Source organism: Python bivittatus, unplaced genomic scaffold, assembly GCF_059951505.1.
Source record: "Python bivittatus isolate LINGU-HERP-01145 unplaced genomic scaffold, Pbiv_v1 ctg000840_np1212, whole genome shotgun sequence".
In the NCBI taxonomy this organism is placed as follows: Eukaryota; Metazoa; Chordata; class Lepidosauria; order Squamata; family Pythonidae; genus Python; species Python bivittatus.
In genome coordinates, this window is record NW_028277113.1 from 21,481,268 (window position 1) to 21,500,387 (window position 19,120).

The 19,120-nt window shown below is 35.7% G+C and overlaps 1 protein-coding gene across 2 annotated transcripts in view; it reads right to left on the minus strand.

Moving 5' to 3' along the window:
• The window catches only part of KCNG2 (potassium voltage-gated channel modifier subfamily G member 2), a 70,595-nt gene that overhangs the window by 39,947 nt on the left and 11,528 nt on the right, over positions 1 to 19,120 (minus strand). The window contains exon 2 of one of the 2 annotated variants that reach the window (XM_025165564.2): positions 5,441 to 5,525. The exons of the other annotated variant lie outside the window; for it this stretch is intronic. The gene's annotated coding sequence lies outside the window, so the exon portion shown is untranslated. The remainder of the gene's footprint in view (positions 1 to 5,440; positions 5,526 to 19,120) is intronic. 2 annotated transcript variants of the gene reach the window in all.

Here is a 19,120-nt window from a genome sequence, read left to right on the forward strand (position 1 = left end):
TAAAAACTGTAAAGCCAATGCACCAAACAATCAAATTAGTGCTAAAAAAGGAAATGGGTAAGGAGTATTTTGTGAAAGAAGATTGTTCATGTGACAAGATGCAATCCAGAATCTTCAAACTGAGAGAACATCAGTATTGCTTGGTTGAAGCAAAATTTAAACAATAAGGGTACTTCAATAATATTGAATGGATCTTGAAACATATATAGGGAGACATATTTCAGTTCTTGAACAAACTAGATTTGCAACTTCACATTTTCAACTTAAAAGTTAGATAGAAACTTCCAGAAACGAGTGATTTATTTGGAGGAAAAAGGTTCATGAGAGAATATTTCATGTTTAATTGCTCTACAGATGTAACAATGATCACTAAATGCGACAATTTGTACATTGCAAATATTATTTCAGATAGCTGAACAAGCTTCAAGCTAAATTTAATGAGCATCTTCCATCTGAAGGGCAGAGCTAAAGAGTGCTTAAACTTCCAAACATTTGTATTTATCTTCCATGCTAGTACGACAGTGCTCAAAATTTTGCAACCCAAATTTCAACAACACACAGAACAAGAAATCCCAGATGTACTAACTGGATTCAGAAGGGACAGGGAAACCAGTATCACATTCCAAACAAGATGCCTATTTTGCTTCATTGATCATATAAGGCTTCTGACTATGAAGATCACAATGCATTGTAGTTAGCCCTTGAAACATGTGTATCAGACTACAGGATCTGCCTATGGAAAAATATGTATGATTAGGAAAAAGCAGAATGGAATACGGAACAACCAAATGGTTCAAAATTGGGAAAGGAGTGTCCCAAGGTTATATACTGTATTATTATTTATGTATCTTAGATGAAGACTGTATCATGAGAAAGGCTGGATTAAAAGAAAAACAACCTCAAATATGCTGATGATACCACTCTGATGTCTGGAAGTAAGAAAAGTGTAAGGAATCTCCAGCTACAGGTGAAAGTAGAGAATGGCTGCTCCTCAGTATTTTAGGGTATCCCATCCAAATCTGCAAATTTACTACATGTTTCCTTCACCTTGTCATCAAAGTCATTAATAAAAATATTGAAGGATGTTGGGTCCAGATCAATCTTTTGTGACATGTTTTTTTTTACTAAAATCTGTCAATTCATTAGCACACTAGAAGATTTTTTTTACTACATCAGATTATTCATTAGAGATCTTGATTATCTACTTTTTTCTCCTTTCTTTCATCCTTCCTTCCTTTGCATTTCTTAAGTTTACAAATCATGATTGGGGCCTATCTTGCATTCACGAATTCCCTCCCCCACTTGATTTCCAAACCAAATTTTTAAAAACTCAAGTTTTCTGCCTTCTTAAATTTATTTGGTTCCTGCCTTTTTTTCACAGGCTCCTTCTCACAGAAACCTAAATTACACTCATAAACCAACTTGCATCTCTCTTTCTAAAAAGTCTGTTAGATAATTGTGCAACTGCTACATTTGTTTTATTTCCACTATTTCTAGAAAACTACTGCTCTTTTTGAGTCCTAGTGTAGAAAATACTGCTCTTTTTGAGTCCTAGTGTAGTAATTCTCCTATACTGTTTTAGAAATATGTTAGAAATATGTTCAGACAGGCTATTCTTTACCATAATAGAGCCAGGACTGCAGTGAAAAACAGTTCCCCAAGCATATTTAAGAAAAATTACAGTATCAGTCATCCATGTTCTCTAAGGGCTTTTCCTTTGTGCATGAAGAAACAAACTACAGAAGTAGCTAGATGTGGGCCATAAACAAGGAAAGCTGAGACAAGGAAAGCAGATGGGTAATAACTTAGTTATTGACAAACATGAAGCCTTCCACCATCTCTTTGGTGGCCCTATAGCACCCTAAGAATGCACTACTGAATTTTGGTGTCAAAACCCCCAAAGACCCAAAAATGGGCCAAACAAATTCAGCTATGACCTCTATGATGACATCAGAGCATCACCAAATGGCATCCTGTAGCCCTTCAGAAAGTCAGAAAATTCTTCCCATACCTTCCACATCTCTTCTCATTGACCATGTTGGAGATAATGGGATTGACAGCAGTTCAGTCCAAACTGTCTTGCCAGCACAACATTCTTTAGCCATGTCAAAAACTTTCCTCTACTTTCCCTGGAATAACATTTTGTCAGAACAAATTACTTCAGATTTAAAATGTAACTCTTACTGGAGAAGGAAAAATCACACAAAGGCTTTATTTTTGGCTAATCAACTACAAGTAGCTGCTGTTTAACCATTGTCAGATAGAAATGAGCTTGGGATAAATTACAGTTCCAGTTTAAAGAACTGCTACAGATGGCTCATGAAAATTTACCTTCTTACTGAAGATTTCATATAAATTATATATATATTAAAAATGGGCATTGTACAATAAGACAACTTTAAAACCAGTTTTTAGCATAATTCTAATTTCTTTCCTGCAAATGGTTAGAAGAAAATATGAATGTCATGTAAATTTGCGTCTGGCTGTAGGCCAAGTAACACCATCTGTGTACAGAGGGACCACACAAATTAAATAAATTTTCTACAGTATTCATGACTATTCATCCTGGACATCTTGCATGATTAACTAAAATAGAGGAATCTTTATGGGTCTCAGGGCTGTATATTAATCATGGGTAATGGGAGAGGAAGGACTTGTTGTTTAGTCGTTAAGTCGTGTCCGACTCTTCGTGACCCCATGAACCATATTGCGCCAGGCCTTCCTGTCCTTCACTGCCTCCCTGAGTTTGCTCAGTTTCATGCTCATTGCTTCAGTGATGCTATCTAACCATCTCATCCTCTGCCGTCCTCTTCTCCTTTTGCCTTCAAGAGGAAGGACACAAGCCTTCAAAATAGAAGTTACAGCAAAAAGTCCTTCTAATTTATTTTTTATTTATTGAAGACTAAAACTGAATCAGAGCAAAGCTTCAACCAAATCAATTGCTCTTATTAGGAACACTGATACAGTATTTGTCAAGGACAGAAATGGGTGTCTTAGGTAAGATTTGGTCAATTAAGAGATTACCTTGTCCTTGTCATCTCTGTTTCTAGCTTCCTCTCACCCCCCACATGATTAAAACAGAAGATGCTTAGAATGCTATTTTGATATGTTGATATGGACTGTTTCTACTACCAGTACTCCTGCTTAACTGAAGAAGATGCTATGATGAGACTTCCGGGGAAGAAATGGTGGACTGAAGACAACTCCACGAAAAGCGCAGCTGATGACCACAGCAGAATGAAGAGCCAGTGAGTAGACTGGCTGTTCAGTAATTCCTCTCTGGACAAGGAGAGGACTTGAGATTGCCCACAAGTGCTCCAGACAGTTGCTCCTTATGAGGAGACTGAAAGACAGTGGTCTCCGGCAAGTTTAGATCTCTGGGAGATGAGAAATAGCCATCTTGTTCAAACCATAGTTGGCATCTTTAAAAGGACACTGGGTTCGCATATTTCCTTTTCTAATCAGTTTTCGAAACTGCTTGTTGCCTGCTTTTCAGCTATTAGAAACCTTTGGATTGACAAGTTTTACAGCACTGGGTGAGTTTCCTTCAATTCTTAGAGAAAGAAGTTTTAACTACAAGTTTCAGAACTTAATTTTTTTTTTTTGAATAAACAGCAAAAGCATGATTAAAACCTTGATATTAGAAAGTTACAAACGGACTAAGGGTCCAGATAAATTTGAAATAAGATTTTGGAATTAATTGTAAAGAATCCTTCCCATGGGAAAATGCTTTTGTTGTGAATTCTTAAAAAAAAAAAGACTACAAATTGGACACTAGAGAGGACTAAAGGGAACTGAAGATTACAATTAAAGAACACTCAGGCTGGACTTACAATTACAGAATGAAGCAAAATATTTTAACATTGGACATACTGAAGGATATTTTTGAACAGTGGACCCAGAAATTAATTTTAAGAGTGTCTGCCTCTATAGATAGACTGTGTCTAAAAGTTGTTATGGAAGAAGAACAAGTTCTACCTGACAAGATCGAGACATGGAAGTCAACTGGGTAACTTTGGACTGCTCATTCTTTCTCAGCCTTCAGAAGAAGGCAAACTGCTTCCAAAAATGCTGCCAAGAAACCTGCATGGAATTGTCCATATAGTCTCCAGAAGTCAAGTTTGACTGGTGGGGGAAAAAAAAGTAATAGGTAACTTTCTTAATTTCCAAGCATTATGTCACAAATATATGAGATAGCTCAGACCTCTTGCAGCTCATAATGATATGGCAAAACACATCTTGCAGCCAGATAATAATCAGATGAATATACCATATGTTTTCATTGAGCTTTAAGAAAATAATTTTAACATTGAGCAGACCTTTTAAAACACAGTACTATGAAACGCACACTGAAGTTAAGTTTAGGTCAGAGAGGTATATTTATTTAAGAATAAATAGATAAAATGGAAATCATCAGAGAGATTTAAAAAGTAAAGCATAATGTGTATCTTGTACTGTAACATAATAGACATTTATATTTTAAACTATTTTATGTGGGCCATGAGATTTAAATAAACATCCTTTATTAAACAGATCCAATGCTTATTAAAAGTATTAAGTGTACTTATTCACATCCAGTAATAAAACATGAGGGTCTTAAATGATTTACAACTGTAAGACTGCATATATTATTTATTCTTTCTAAAATACTTAGGCCAGTTTAAAACTTCATACCATTAACATTTGGTATAGAAAGTTGACATGCTGACAGCAGTGAATGGAAGAAATGCAATAGGAAAGATTACATCTTTCTGTTTGGGACAACCTCTTAAAATGTGTATCACATTTTATCCTCATTATCATGCTACCTAATATTATAAGAGGCAATGAGGAAATTATTATCAATGATTTAATGTAATTTTTTTTCTTCAATCAGGATATGGAAGGGGAAAATTCCCCATCACCCAATTTATGAATGGAGACCACACGATTTGCTTAAGCCAAGTTTACCTGAACGGTTAGATTTTCTGTTTATAGTAAGGATATACAGTTAATAAAGCAGAGGTCGGCACAAGTCAGCTTTTGCGGTTAGTTACTTCCTAGCTCCCATTTAAAAATACAAGTGCTGATTAAGATAACTCATGAGCCACCATCTGCAAACACCTAAGCAAGCTATTAGGGAGGTCTACTTGAGTTCAGGGGCCTTGGTAATTTGAAGATCTTGGTTTAGGTGTTGTTTTACTCATTGAACCTTCCCTTTGGAGCTGGAATTGGGAACCGATTCCAAAACTCCATAGTTCTATAAGGGGATAGAGGAACCATGGGTACATTATCACCCATCTCATCAAAGGTAAGTAGAGAAATATAGATACAAGTGATCAGTGGTGTCGGCAGCTTGGGAGTACAAATTTTGTGTAAAAAGTTTTTTTTTTAAGCAATCACAAGATAAGGAGGGCCATTCCAGAGTACAGCTTCTTTAAAGTTAAGCATACAAACCAACCATTTTGTGGGATTCAGGGGAACTCCTTAAAATGTCCTTGTATGAAAACATTCACGGGGGAAGATTCAGTCAGGAACCGGTGGACCTGTAAACCAAATTGCTTATATTCATTGACTGTATCTCAGAGATAGTATAGTATCTGCTCACCTGGTAGGAAGGGATAAACAACAATAAGGTCACCCAGATAGGTTTATAAAGAGCATTCCAATGTCATGCTGTAATTTACACTGTGTCTGCCTTTTTCTTTGTCTTGCCTTTGCAATTGGCCTACTACATTGCCAAGGTATATAAGCTGTGGTTCTGCTTTTGCTCAGGTCTGCTCAGCAGTCCACCAATGCTTTGCTGGGAGCTTGGTGTACGTTGTTGCTGTTTGCATGTTTAATAAATTTATATCTTCAAAGTGATTTGGCTGCTTTAGGTGAACCAGGTTTTGGCCACAACACATTCTTGAGACAGTTGTGTGGGGAGATTCCATGTACATGCCATAGATACCACTTTATGAAAACATCAACTTTGCTTAAGTATGCTTTTAACTGTATCCATGTCTCAGATCTGTATACATAGGTAGGACTAATGCACAGAATGTTCACATTTTGATTTCCACTGAAATGTTTTATTTTTTCTACAGGCACCAATTTAATTATCCTAAAATAGCAGTGGCTTGGCCAATCCTGCTATGTATTTCTGATTTTGACGCTGTTTTCCATTCTTCCATCAGCAACCCAAGGTATTTGAACTGATAATCTGTTTTATTTGGGCCCCACCGAGATAAACAGCACACTGTGACCCATCAGGTGTTAAGACTTTTGTTTTGTCAAAATATTCAGGCTTTATCAGTGTGTAATATTTGTGATGTCATGCAAAATGTCAGTGGCCTCTGTGTCACTGTTTGCAAATATGGCACTGTCATCTGCAAACATGAGATTAGTTATGTACCTGTACTGGGTTTCTTCATACTGATTGTTTATTTGTCACAATGAATTTTATCCTCCATGAATTGTCTGACGTAAAAATCTGGTGATAGCATCCTGGCCTGCTGTTGTCTATTCCTGTTGTTTCTGGAAGCATAGTTGGATAATTCTCATGAAGACATTTCCAATTAGTATGACATATGTTAGTATGTCCTGATAGTTTTTGCATTCACAGCTGTCACTTTTTTCAAAATAGGAATTATAATTGTTTGTTTCCATGTAATGGGGACCTTCTCAGAATGCCATATAAGTTGTAACAGTGAATGCAGCAAGCTGCACTGAAAGTAATAAATAAAAAACTTAAACTAGAGAAGACTGGGGAAGAGACTTGGTCAAATAATTTCATTTTATCAATTTATCTAGCAGCAGCTCTGAAGGAAGGGATTGGCATGTTGAGGCACAGGATTTAATAGAAAAAGAAAGAAAAAAAAATCGCAGCTTCCATTTGCATTCTCCTCTACCCTAGATGATATCCCCTTTTTAAAATTATAATCCAGCACAAACAAAAAAATTGTCTGAAGATGTCAAAAGCTGGCTTCCTATTCAGGCTGTGCAACTCTTCAGCAATAATTCAGAAAAGATTACTCTGAACTCATGAGAACATGAATATAGCATAGATCTGCAACTTTTTAAAGCAGCTGCTCCTTCTTGGAATCACATTTCTGTTCTCTGCAGCTGCCATGGGATCCTAGGAAAAGAAGTGGCTGCTTTAAAGAGTTGCAGGCAGGTGCTACATTCACACCTACACATTCTAAGACACCCTTTCCAAATCAAGTCCAAAGCAGTGAAAGCCTTACATCTTATATTGTTAACAAGAGAAGCAATGTTCTATTATTATTTTTATATGTCCTAGTTAGCAAACCTAGGTTGCTGAATTTATTATCTGCTTACAGTAACCACCTTTTAAAAAAAGTGCACCTCAGTATGATGATTATCTCTGTTTAATCTGATTTATTTTGTAAGATAAGTTGGTAATAAATAGATTCAACTATACTAGAAAGTCAGATTGCCAGAACTGTACTGAATTGTTATTTATTCTTCCTTTTGAAAAGTAAGTAACGTTCAATTCTATATTCTAATTTCACATTAGACTATCATATTGATTTGGGAATTGGAAGCTATTGCTGCAACCACAGACCCTGAAACAGTGTGTTGAGGAGCACATTATTTGCTGATTTCCCTCTCCAAGTTTCAAGACAGGGCCCTGATTTTGGAGGAAATCCAGCCTCAGAAATTTCTTCTGCCATCTGCCTTTCCCCCTTATGGACTTTTTGCTGAAAAAAGAGAAAAATGAACTTGTGACTTATGGGTTTGAAGATTAGAAAGGGTAGCTTATGGAAAGAAGGAAATCTTTAGAGAAAGAGGGCAAATATAAATGTATCTATAACCACTGTCAAGAAGATTGGAAGCCACTTCTTTATAATTTTTCCCCCGTTACTTTCTTTCTTTTTCTTTTCTATCTCTTTTTCCATTTTCTTTTTCCATTATTTACTATTTTTCTTTATTTTATTTTCTGGTTTTTACTTTGTTAAAAATTTATTTTACACACACACACACACACACACACACACACACACAAATATATATAAATCTCTTCTGCCAACTGCTTTTCCTGACTCAGGAATGAATAAAAAAGGTGTGAAGGGGGCTGGCATAAGACATATTATGATGTGAGGTAGATCTGCTATTTCCTTTATTTATTATAGCAATTTAAAGATTATAATTTATAAAAATAAAAACTAATACAAACTAAAAAAATAGAAGGTGCAGAAAAGAAAAAAAGAGAAAAAGGGAAAAGAAAAAATAATATAGTAAAGAAAAAGAAAAGAAATATATAAAGAAATGACTTCCCCGTTCATCACAAGCATAAACAATTTTAGTAACTTATCACCTTCTCTTAAAATACAAGAAATGATCTCTTCTTCCCATATCCCATCTTTTATCTATAAACAAATCCTTAAAACCTCATTATTCAGTCCCTGACCAGCAAAAGTCCATTAAGGGTTACCAGAGATAACAATATATCTGTTTTAACCTTGATCAAATAAACCAACTCTATATTCCTTCCTTTTACGTTTAACAAACTTAATCTTAGTCCATTCAAATGTCTTAGAACTTGATTTCTTTTCATTTTTTCTTTGTCCCTTCTCACAAAATTCTTCAAAGCTTTAACGAGCCTCTTTTGTAAATCCAATATAGGAAAATTATCCAAGTCACTCTCTTGGTTTATTGTTTGTATATCCCTTTTAATTATTGATATCAGCCAGTTTCTTTTGTATGTCCAGTGTAACATCTTTTTCCAAGTCATTCTTGTAGCCTGTCATGCTTAAATCCACTTTCAAATCAGTCTCAATCATGTCAGGTAATACTTGTTCCTCTTCCATAGCATCTTTTAAACACAGTCTATCTATAGAGGCAAACAATCTTAAAATTAACTTCTGGGTTCATTGTTCAAAAATATCCTTCAATATGTTCAATGTTAAAATATTTTCCTTCATTCTGTATTACAGGTATTCCTCGTTTAGTGAGTGCCTCAGAGAGTGATTGTTTTCAGTTAATGACGGTGATGAAAAAATAACTTTGTGATCAATCTTCACATTTATGACCTTTGCAGGTCTGTAAAGCAAAGGAAAGCTGAAGTAAGATCATACACAGTCACAATTTCACTTAGCAACCGCTTCACTTAATGATCGGGTTGCTGGTCCCAATAGTGGTTGTTAAATGAAGACTACCTGTAGTAAGTAGTTTGAGTGTAATTGTACAATTGTACAATCCTGTACAATTGTACAATCCTTTAATTGTAATCTTTATTTCCTTCTAATTCCCTCTAGTGTCCAATTTTTAAACTCTTATCTTATTACATTTCTTTTAAGAGTATTCAAAACAAAAGCATTTCCCCATGGGAAGATTCTTTATAATCAATTCCAAAATCTTATTTGACATTTATCTGGACCCTTAGTTTCTTTGTAACTTTCTAAAATCAAAGTTTTAATCACTCTTTTGCTGTTTATTAACAAAAAAAATTTTTTAAGTCCTTAAACTTGCATTTAAAACTTCTTTCACTAAGGACTGAACGAAACTCACCCAGTGCTGTAAAACCTGCCGATCCAAAGTTTCCTACTAGCTGAAAAGCAGTTAACAAGCAATTTCCAAAACTGATTAGAAAAGGAAGTATGTGAACCCAGTAGCCTTTTAAAGGCACCAACTGCAGTTTGAGCAAGATGGCTATTCCTTCATCTCCCAGAGCTCTAAACCCTCCAGAGACTGCTGTCTTGCAATCTCCTTGTGGGGAGCAAAAGTCTGGAGTACTTGTGGGTGATCTCAAGTCCCCTCCTTGTCCAGAGAGGAATTACAAAGAGCCAGTCTACTCACTGGCTCTTCATTCCACTGCAGTCATTGACTCCACGAATTTGCCATTTCTTCCCCGGAACTTGATCTGCTATTCCCTAAAGTCCTCTAACTAGGCCTCAAATCATTAAATTAACCCTTGTATGTAATATCTCAAATTGCCCTTTCTTACAACTTAGCTTCTTGCAATCTTTTTTTCAGGCTCTAATCTAGATTGGAGGATGCAATGTATAGTAGCGACCAAGATGCTTCACGTTTTCCTGGTCTGTATCAAGTTATAAAACATTTGGGATTTTCCTGGGACACTGGTGAACATTATTATTAATCATGAGCCATGTCCCAGTCTTGTTGGCTGAAGCTTTACATGGTACCCCCCTAATTCTATTCTTTTAAACCCCAGGAGACAATATACTATATTCATTCTTTAGTGTGCTTTTGCAGGTTTTTTCCCTATCCCTTGCTCTGGAATCAGCAGTTTATCTGGATTGCTGGAATAGAGAGAGGGAAGAAAAAAACAGTAAAACAATACTAAATAATTTTCAACTTTTCCATTCTGAATGTGTTATTTGACAAAAAAACAAACCAAAAATTTGAAAGTTGATATATTTATATATTGGGAAAAATCAGGAACAATTTTTGGAAGCTAAATACAGTGGTACCTCGGGTTACGAACTTAATCCATTCTGTGACTCTGGTCGCAACCCGAATTGGTCGCAACCCGAAGCAAATTTCCCTTGCTGACAAGCACACCAAAAACCTTCCAAAACGCCACAAAACACACTACAAGCCTCACCGAACATCTCCTTGCTACCGCGATCTCGCCCACAGGAAGCCGCGACCGTGTGGCAGCAGGGAAAATGGCCGTGGATCCGGTTCGTAACCCGAGGAGGAGTTCGCAAACCGAGGTAAATTTTTGCGGCCAGAGCTGGTCGTAACCCGAAAAGTTCGTTAACAGAGGCATTCGTAACCCGAGGTACCACTGTACTTGTGTTTTGTGTCAGATTTTGTAATACCAGGTTTTAACAAAACTGACAATTTATGTGTGTGTCTGCGTGCATTATGCACAATCCCAGGAAAAGATACAGCTGCTTTAAAGAATTGCATGCAAATACTATGTTCATGCTCCTGCGCTCTCTGAAGCATTTTGCTGGAATTGATTTTCAGTATATATATTGAAGATATTTAGAGTGGATTCTCTTTTAATTTAAAGCTGTTTAATGCAATGAACTGTAAAGCCAAAAAAAGCATCTGATTCCATGCATTTATTTTAAAAGGAAAAATTATTTAGTAGTGTAGGTCACTTAATTAAGATTATAATAGGAAAGGTAATTAATTTGATAGGTGGTGAGGAAATGAATTTATTACTGTTACTCCTGTAACACAATAATTTTGGTTATATGGCTATCTTTTGACTAGGTACAACCATATTTTGACTATGGGTACTCCTATCTCATGACAGCCATTTTGTGAAATGTCATTCCTTCATGTCAGATATTTTATAGGGGTACCCTGAAGCCCTCCCAAAAATTCCTATCCTGTCCTTGGGCCCAAAAGATTGCCAACATTGTCAGAGACGTAAAACAGTCAGAATTCAATGCAATTCCTGGCTTTATCACTTTCTTGGTATTACAAAACAGGAATTGTTAAGCATTTGAAGGCCACAGTACAAGATTGGTAGATTACTTTCAGATTTATTCACAAATTGTGCAGGCCTTATTTATAACCTTCATGGAGACAATTAATGAATTACTCAGTTTAGCACAGCTTGCCATATCTAAACTGCAGATATGGATGTTCACCAGTGCAAGATTCCATATAGAGACCAAAAGCAGATTTGTTATTTCCATGAAAGCAATTGAAACTTATCTGAAAAGGCCCCAAGAGTTATAGCAGAAGACATGTTAAAGACTATGACAGTTTCAGTATTGGTTACCATCTCTAAAGATAATGTTTGTATCATAGTAAAAAAAAAAAAAAAGTCTAAAATTGTGAGAACTATGTCAATTGAATTACACAATATTGAGTTTAAATATTAATCATACAAGTGAATGGTGCTGAAGATTTGCATTCATCTTATATGCAGATTCAGAGGACTGAATACTTTCAATTTTTAGTCACAGGGAAGATATCCTAGAAATCAAAGCTGATCTGGCCACTGGTCTTTTAATGAGCTTAATGGATAATGAGAAGTCTATGTTAGCAGCGAATTAAACAGCTGAATTCCAAATTTGCCGTCAATCGGCTGAGAGCTGGTTTGGAAGGAAAAGCAAGTATGAAGGCCAGCAACTGACTGAACTAGCAGGCCTCTAGAGATTGTTGCGGATGACTCAGAAGAAAGAGCAGAAGCTGGAAGAACAAGTTGTGAGAGAAAAGGAACTAAAACATAATCTGTTTCTGAAGACAAAGATGAAGTTCCACCAGGAAGTAATGCATTTAAAGCCCTGCAAAGAGAAATCAGAGGGTCTGGCGTGAGATTTATGATCTGCACTATTGCCTGTGTAAGGAAAGAACTTACCATACCATCAGCCAGTGTGGATTTAGTATTTACTCAATTTAGGAGTATAAACTAAGGAGGAGATTGTGTTACAAAGAAACAATCTGATTAAGGCAGCAGAAGGAATTTCATAGAGAGTCACAGAAAAAAATTAGCTGTATTTTAAGAAAAAACTGGCATATTTATAAATAGCTGAACTTTCTTTGCCTCCAGTCTATGTAACTATAATGAACCAAACATACAAAAGGATCATCTGAACTTCAGTGTTTTGTTTTGTTACTTTATCTTTTTAAATATACTAGCCATGCTTCCATTTCAAATTACGTACTATTTATAATTAAAAGATACATTTTTGGTTTCTTTTCTTGAGAGCAAACATGATGGCAGCAAAAATTATGTTTTAACAAGAAAATGGTATTCTTAAACAGATTAGGAAAAGGTCTTTTCAAGTTTGCAAAAGATACCCAGACTCCTTAGGAGTGGTCTCCTCCACAAGTGTAAGAGCTTCTGACAATGACTATTATTAAGAAAAACATGCTAGAGCCCGGCAGAAAAGTACAGTAGTGATATATTAGTCAAAAAAGGGGAAAGTATAAGCATTCTTATAGTTCAAAGACAAGAAGGGGTGATACCAACAAAGGGAAACAAGCCTTTAATATCCCTTTAGTAGAAGTGATATCACACAAATATGTTCCATACTTTTTGTAAAGTTCCACTTGTATAAAAACCTCAGTAGATTGTTTTTATGGCCTTCTTTCTAGTTGAACCACCAGGTTTACATATCCCTTTTAAAATCACTGTTTGCCATTCAGTTCTGTTAAATCATCAACAAACTTGCTGTAGAGTGAAAGCTGGTGATAAAGCTTACAAAACCAAAAGTTAAATACTTGTTAAACTATTTTAGATCCTTAGATTCTATCACACTAATCTCTTAGGTGTCAATACATAAATAAATAAATGTAAGAGGATGTAAATTTTTAATACAGAACACTAAAGAAGTTGCTTTGCATGTAGCCTTATAAAAATTCTAAACTATGCTTTGCTTATCTAGTTGACTGGCTAGAAATATTTTAGTAAAAAATAGTAAATACTATAGAGACCCCCTACAACCCCAATACAACAGTTTGGAATACTGTACTTTTGAAACAAGTGCAGGTCAATGATGTAATAAAATCAGTTAAAATTTTAAATTGCTATGAAATTTCATTGTTTTTCTTACCAGTAGCTAACATGAATCCTTTTTATATATATAATTTAAAAAAAGACTTTATTTTAGAATTAAAAGTTTCAAATTAGCAAGAGGCTGTGACGGGATTGAAACAACGTTTAACTGATTAACTGCTTAGTAGGGACCAGGCTGTTTTTTTTTTTTTTTTTTAGCAGAACCTGCAAACTTGCAAATTTAAGATTAGGTGGCACTGTACTCTTTTTTTAAATCCAGAGAATGAAGAAAATAGCTTTCATCAGTGGTTATATCTATATTTCTAGATCTTTCTCTTCCTCGACCTCCTTCCCATAGGACACTCTACTTTGATAAAAGAGAAATTGAAAATTATCCAAATAAACTAAATAAAACTGTTATGAATGAATAATTTGTATACTACTCAATCACAGGACTCCAAGCTGTTTACATAATACAATACAAATAACACAATCAATATAATCTAGAGCCAACACAACTCACTAATTAAAATCCACACTATAAAACACATAAGTGAAATCAGAAAACTTAAAAACAAAATCACATCCCAAAAGACTGCACCACACACCAATAGAGCCTGAACAGGAACATCTTTATGGCCTTGTACCTTTGGGGGAAGATTGCACCTAGGTTAGGGCTAGGGTTAGGGGCTGCCACCAAGGTCTGCCTCTGGGTTCACATCCCCATTACGTGTTGCAGGACAGGGACCTGGAGTATGATGATTGCAAGCATCAGACAAGCAGAATTCAAAGTACGAATCCTAAGTCATATCTTAAGTTATGTCTAAGTTACTGAAAGTAAGCTATTTGTCTGCACCATCAGTAACAAATTCAATTGAATACAGAGATAACCACCCAATTTTCAAGTAAAACTCACTCCTGGATTTTACTATTTAAAATTATTCTATTTAGTAATTAGAAGCAGCAAATAAAACAGGCAAATCCTCAAAAGGAAAGGACCAAAAAACATTAGTTCACTTTACCAGCCTAACAAAAATTCTATAAGACAGGCTCCTAGTACAAAGGAGTTGTACTCCTTTGGCTCATTGTAAAAAACAAAAATCATTGAATGCAATCATTCTGTTTTTCAACCTTAGAATGACATTACGCTACAGAATAAGAGATAAATAAATTGTGGTACGGAACTAATATAGAATAGTGTTTAAAATGTAGACCATCATTAAACCAGTCCCTGCTAATGGCTTTCTTAGAATCAAATGCAACAGAGTGTTAAGATTTATCTTTCCATTTAGCCATGTAAGAAAACAAAGATCTAACCCTCTTCACTTGCAGTATGCTAGTGAATTAGAATGGAAATGTTTTAGCTGACATATACAGGTAAGAGCTACATACTGTTTAAACTTTTTTTTAACTTTAATTTTGGTAATTGCTTAAAGTGTAAAGGTATTCAAATGTTTATAAGGGATTTTTTTAGATAAATTATGAGAATTCAAATATGCAAAAATAAATAGTGATTTAAAAGGTAGGTCAATGAAATGTTTTTCCAGACATGTGTTTTATCATCCAATTGTTTTCCTCCAAAAAGTGAAAATATTTAATTTGTATATATGGTTTTCTCTATAAGTTCTAGTTTACATTATACTGAGTATTACATAATACATATTACATAGTATTACAAGTGGTACAAGACAGTACTCATTGCAAATTGTGCTTTATGTTATACGATAAACAGTATGTTTCAGACTTTGCTTTTTATCACATTTTTACGTAGATACTGAACAATTGTGCAAGTTATTTATATGGCATTGTCTTTTAGTGCCCTTCACAAATGATCTTGCCAAAATGCATTGGGCTTTTGAATAATAAAATTATTTCATTAGCATTTAGGATTTTCTTCTTTCCTCTCTTATCTCACATCTTTATTCTGCTAAGGAAAAGCAAGGCAGGGAAAGGTTTGAGGGGCAAGGGAAAATAGCAAGAGAGAAGAAAGTCCACTGAGAGCAGAAAGATATTCTAGAAGAAAAACAGAATTCTTCTTTTTCCAAACTCAATACTGTCCGGCTAGAACAGTGTTTCTCAACCTTGGCGAGTTTAAGATGGGTAGACTTCAACTCCCAGAATTCCCTAGCCAGCATGGCTGGCTGAAGAATTCTGGGAGTTGAAATTCACCCATCTTAAACTCGCCAAGGTTGAGAAACACTGAGCTAGAGCCTTTGAAGAATGAGGGTGAGGAAAAGCAGAGCCAACTATAAAATAGCAACTACACTGGGATGACCAGCCTCTATTGATAGACAATTTACACTGAAGTTACTACTGCTTCAGACACTAAAAGCAAAAACAAACAAGCATTGGTTATTATATATTTTATATTAAATATGACTAATGCCCTTGAGATTCTTGCTATCCAGTCTCATACATCCTTACAGCATGACACCTTCAGAGACTTATTACCAATTAAGAGCAATATAAATTGTATATTGTCCCATGACCCTGGTCAAATCACCTCAGGATCTACTCATGACTTTTCTATACTGTAGTTGTTTTGCTCCTTGCAGTGATGTGAATCAGAAAGCATTACTTTGTAATACAGTTTCAGATGCGGTGTGCAACCACAGACCACTAGTGCAGGATCATGTTGCTGAGTCACCCTATTTATCAAGTCATGCATGTACATGCACATACACACATGCACAAAGAGTAGCAGCAGCACTGGCCACAATAATTCCATACTAGTTGCAATTTATATTGTTGGGATTTAGCTGGAACTGTATTGTTTGGTAAATACTAACTGTAGTAAATAAATACTATGACTGACCTTTTCAGTGACTGCATCTACAGTAAAATTATTTCAAAATTGCTACTTGAAAAACTTACTTTTCCCTCTACTTCGGACTTCTTCTGACCAAGGAATCTGTATGTTTCCCCTTACAAATGAAGACAGCTGAATTTTATGTTTTCAAAAACGAAATGTCAGTTTTGTTGCTTACTTTTCAGCAGTCCTTAGAAGAATCCTAATGAAATATAACACTATTTTAGCACCAGTAGGATTAAATTTGCATATCTACAGTATAGTCTACTCCTACAGACTATCTAAAATTGTAACCAAATGCAAACATAGCTTGAATAACTGCAATTCTTCCTTTCTTCCAACTTCTTTTTACTCTGATGCAAATAATTTTTTAAGTTTGCACCCTATTTTGTGATCTTAAATTGGCCTAATAGAAGCATTGCCTCAATCTGTTTTTTCAGTTCCTTGTGTTCCTTTAAAACATGGCAAAATTGTTCCTGCCAACACATTAACAAAACAGAAAAGGAAGAACTAATGCACTGAAAAGTTTTTAAAGCCCCCCCTCCTAATTTTTAGAGGATAATTTGTAAATCTGGTATTCTAGAAATATTTCAAGTGATTTAAAATATGTGTGTGTATATATGTGTGTGTGCTTGTGTGTGTGTGTGTGTGTGTCTATGTGTGTCTGTGTGTGTATATATAAATATATATACAGACTCAATATAAATCTGCAATAGACTAAGCCCTAGAGTCGCCCTTGCCTTCACTTATGTATTGAAATATTATATTTAAAGTTATTTCAGTAATGCTGATTAACCTTTTATGCTAAAAATACACAGATTATTTTCTTTGGTTTAGCTTCCCAATAAATTCATAGTTCTCTGTTTATAGTTCATTGTTTAAAAAACAGAAAATTTTGAATACAATCATATTTTATTGCTCTCAAACTGGAGATCTAATGATGGTCTCAAATATTTTATCTGAAGGGTTCAATATAATAAAATCTCTGGGCTAAGTTTAAGTCTTCTTTAATATTTAAGAAAGTATCTTTATTTTTTAAAAGTGCAAAGCTGATCTATAAAATACACAAACATACTAACTCAATAGACTGCCTAGAGGATTTTAGTTAGGTTCTCACTGTCTACTGTAATCAATGGCCCAATAGGCATCATACCTGTTAATTTGATTAAGTCAAGAAAGAGGAATGTGTAAAAATTATATGCAACTCTGTAACATTTCCATAAAACAAACTAGGAAATGACTAAAATAATTTCAGCACTTTGCATAATAGAATGCAGCTCATGCAGCTCATGTTGAATAAGAATGGAAAAAAGTTCTTATAAAGATTGCTCAAAAGATAGAAGACAATATATTACTATTTCTGTAACACAGTGATATATTGAATCTGTATTTTATTTAATGTATTTTGGTTGAGACTATGAGACATAGCAATTTGGCCAAAAAGTCTGCTTAAGACAAATATTTGAAATCATCTGCAGAAACAATCATCTTGATTACTATACTTTAAACAAAAAATCTCAACTGAGAAATATCCATATAACATCACTCCAAATTTATGTCCTTATTAACTAAATTGCTTAATGCAAAGCAATGTCTCTTCTTTGGTTTTTGACATTTTCATTGGCAGTTGACTTTGGGACTTTGATGATGAACAATTGAGCCCCCTCCCACCCCAAATGCAACAAAAAAAATGTAATCAATTTTCACTTCAAACTTGAAGTAAGTTTCATAGAGCAGCTGAAGGCAAAAAAAAAAAAAGGGTTCAGTGTGCAGATATGAAACTTTGAGAGCATATTATGGACCTTCCCGCGAAATGGCTTCCATAATGGATATGACAAATCACAAAACACCTACTCACCAGAAGGAAAACAAGTTAATTGCTATCTACAACACACTCTAGCTCCCCAGAATGCTCTTAATCACCCCAGATTATCTTTGTCTTGGCAAAAAGCTGGGTTCCAAATAAAGTATTGGGCTGCATCCAGACACTACTCTAAGAAAGTCTGTGAAGTATTTGTGTAAATATAAATGATGTTAGAGGTTGATGCTTTGTTTTGCAATATGCCAGTTTCTTATTTATGTATTTACTAGACAGCCCGTGACCCATTAAACAGAGAAATAGAATGACCAAGGCAAAAACACAGAGGGAGTGGGAGTGACTTGTGACTTGCTGTTGGCTTCCCCATTGACTTTGCTTGTGGGAAGCTGGCAAGGAGTGTCAGAAATCTCCCTCCCTCATTCTTTCCTTCCTCCTTCCCTCCCTCCCTCCCTCCCTCTCCACATATAATATAGGTTTGCACCATTTGTCCTCCCCTCACAACCCTCAGAAGAGCCCTCATGAAGCTCCTCCTCCTCCTCCTCCTCCTCCTCAACTGACTCATGGACCTGCCTGCCATTTTGTTGGGGGGAGGTGGAAGAAGGGGAGCTATGGACAGTGAGGAATACTTCACCCCTGCTCCCCATTCCGGCATGTCCCTAAGGGCCCCTCCCTTGAGGGAGGAAAAGGGCTCACCTGTTGACCACCGGCATCCCCCAGCAAGCCCTGTCTTGCCAGCAGGCATCCAAGTCACTCCCTCATTCTTCCCTCAAACCCACAGCCATTAAGAGATTTCAAATGTCTATCTTGTTTCCAAAGCAGCCAATTGCCACTCGCCCATCAGGCCTTGCCACCAGCCAATTGGGCACAGGGGACATAGGGAGGCAGGAAAGAGGTCAAGAATATGCCCATGACAATCACGTGACCTGAGCTGATCACAGGGCACAGCAGTGCTGAAGCAGCCACAAATTTCCCAAATTTCAATCCCATGGGGGTAACAGGTCCTGGATTTTGGGCGCATTTTGTAAGTTAGCCCATTTGAGGTACCTTGGTTCAAGAATTGTTGTCCTATGATGCACCG